This window comes from Penaeus chinensis, chromosome 41, assembly GCF_019202785.1.
Source record: "Penaeus chinensis breed Huanghai No. 1 chromosome 41, ASM1920278v2, whole genome shotgun sequence".
NCBI lineage: Eukaryota > Metazoa > Arthropoda > Malacostraca > Decapoda > Penaeidae > Penaeus > Penaeus chinensis.
Window position 1 is genome coordinate 10426808 of NC_061859.1, and position 2500 is coordinate 10429307.

The 2500-nt window shown below is 28.4% G+C and overlaps 1 protein-coding gene across 1 annotated transcript in view; it reads right to left on the reverse strand.

Annotated features, from left to right (window-relative positions):
- The window catches only part of LOC125047555, an 18587-nt gene that overhangs the window by 56 nt on the left and 16031 nt on the right, over nucleotides 1-2500 (reverse strand). The window contains exons 6-7 of the mRNA XM_047645829.1: nucleotides 2061-2297; nucleotides 1-611 (exon numbers count right to left, since the gene is read on the reverse strand). The exon at nucleotides 1-611 is cut by the window's left edge and continues 56 nt beyond it. The gene's annotated coding sequence lies outside the window, so the exon portion shown is untranslated. The remainder of the gene's footprint in view (nucleotides 612-2060; nucleotides 2298-2500) is intronic.

Here is a 2500-nt window from a genome sequence, read left to right on the forward strand (position 1 = left end):
GCAGCTATAGAAACAAATATATTTTTAAAAATAACCAGAATTGTTTTCTTTTGCAAATCCTTTCTACATGTTTTTGTTGATGATATATTTTTTTGTTGTTGCTGATGCTGCATTTGTTTCTTGCTTTTGCTATTATTGTTGTTTTTGTCGCTGTTGTTCCTGTTGTTGCTTTTGTTGTTATTGTTGTTGTAGTTGTTATTACTGTTCCATCTTCACTCGATCGCGGCGCCTCGCGAGGTTTTAGCATGTCTTGTGCGAGGGACAAATACGTGTAGTGATAACCGGTTTGGGAGAAAAATACTGTAAACATTCACTACACTCACACCGACACACGAAGATTATTTTTCTCTCTTTTGTTTTTGCCTGTATTATCACCAGCAAAAGGAAAAACTCATGTATAAAAGTAACAACAATCGGAGAAGTAGAAATTGAGGTTTGAAGAAGTACAACTAATGAATTACCGTCATAGTTATGTTCTATTTTTCGCTTTTATTGTTTTTTTTTTGTTTTTTTTTAAAGGGCTATTGTTAAAACTGATGATCACTCTATAAGAGTTATTCCCAGCGTGATGACCATCCTATGAGCATACGTTGGATCCACAGGATGTCAAGCTGAAAAAGAGATGAAAATCGTATCAACAATTACGAATATCTATCTATCTATCTATCTATTTATCTATCTATCTATCTATCTATCTATTTATCTATCGATCTATATATATATTGTAAGGGCAATGATGACAACAATAATATCAATGATGAAAGTAATAATAACGGTAATGAAAACGAGAATAATAATCAAGATAATGATGATGGTGATGTATATAATAATAATAACAATAGGATTAATAATATTGGTAATAAAGCAATGATCGTTATGATGATAAAAACAATCATAATGATAATAATGATAGTGATAAAATAATGAAATAATAATAAGGATGATAATGATAATGATGATAATAATAACAATGATAATAGTAATGATAAAAATAATAATAACAATGATAATAGTAATGATAAAAATAATAATAACAATGATAATAGTAATGATAAAAATAATAATAACAATGATAATAGTAATGATAAAAATAATAATAACAATGATAATGATAATATTGATAATGATAATGATAATGATAATAATAACAATAATGACAATAACAAGAATAACGATAATACCGTCAACAGAAACAATAGTAATGATAATAATAATGCTGATAATAATAACAATAGTAATAAAGATAATAATAAAAAATAAAAGTAGAATAGTAACAGTAGTAGTAGTAGTAGTAATGATAATGATAATAATAATAATAATAGTAATAGCAATAACAATAATAATAACAATGATAATAATAATAACGATAATAGTAACAACAATAATGATAATAATAAAAAGTAATAATAATAACAATAATAATAAGGATAATAACAACAGCAACAATGATAACAATATTAACAATAAGAATAATGATATCAATAGCAATAATAATCATTATTATTATTGTTATCATTATTATTACTATAATTATTATTGTTATTATTACTATGATTATCAATATTACTATTATCACCCTCAACATTATTCTTACAACTGCTCTTATTGGTGTTATTATTATTATTATTATTATTATTATTATTATTATTACTATTATTATCTTTATCAATATTATTATTATCATCATTATCATTATCATGATCAATTTAATTTTCATTATTATTATTGTTGTTGTTATTATCGTTATTATAACATTGTACTATGTTACATCATAATATAGATTAACAGTAATATCATTAACATTATATAATTTTCTTCATAATATTATTATCATTATTACCATTACTAATATTGCTATTATCATATGATAGTAATAGTAGTAGAAGTAGTAGTAGAAGTAGTAGTAGTAGTAGTAGTAGTAGTAGTAGTAGTAGTAGTAGTAACAGTACTACTGATAGCACAATTATCGATCAAACTAAGAGGGCAGCGCACTCGATCTCTACAACATCCAAAAGGGAAAGGCATAACAAACAAAAGAAAGAAAACGGAGTGTAACTCACTGTTTCCCTGTGTTAAAGAGCCACCAAGTCTTCCTCTTGTGTTGGATGGACGGTATCTGGCGGTTTCTTTGGTCACCTATTTTATCCTTCTCGTCTTCTCCTTTTCCTTCCCCCATTTTCCCCTTCCCCTGTCCCTTCTTTCCCTTTCCGTTATTTTTTCCCCATTTTTTCTTCACGTTAATGAAGACCACGCCCCCTCTCGTGACGTCATCTCTGGTCCCGTCCCCCGGTTAACACCTGTGGGTAAAGAGGTTGTTTTTTGTAGTGGTCATTCTGGATGTTAATCAAGTGTGGCATCTTGATTCATTTTCTAGAGATTTCTGATATAGAAAGAGAGAAAAAGTCCTTTGTTTCTATTTGTCTACCCCCCCCCCCTCTCTCTCTGTCTGTCTCTCTCTCTCTCTCTCTCGCTCTCTCTCTCTCTCTCTCTCTCTCTCTCT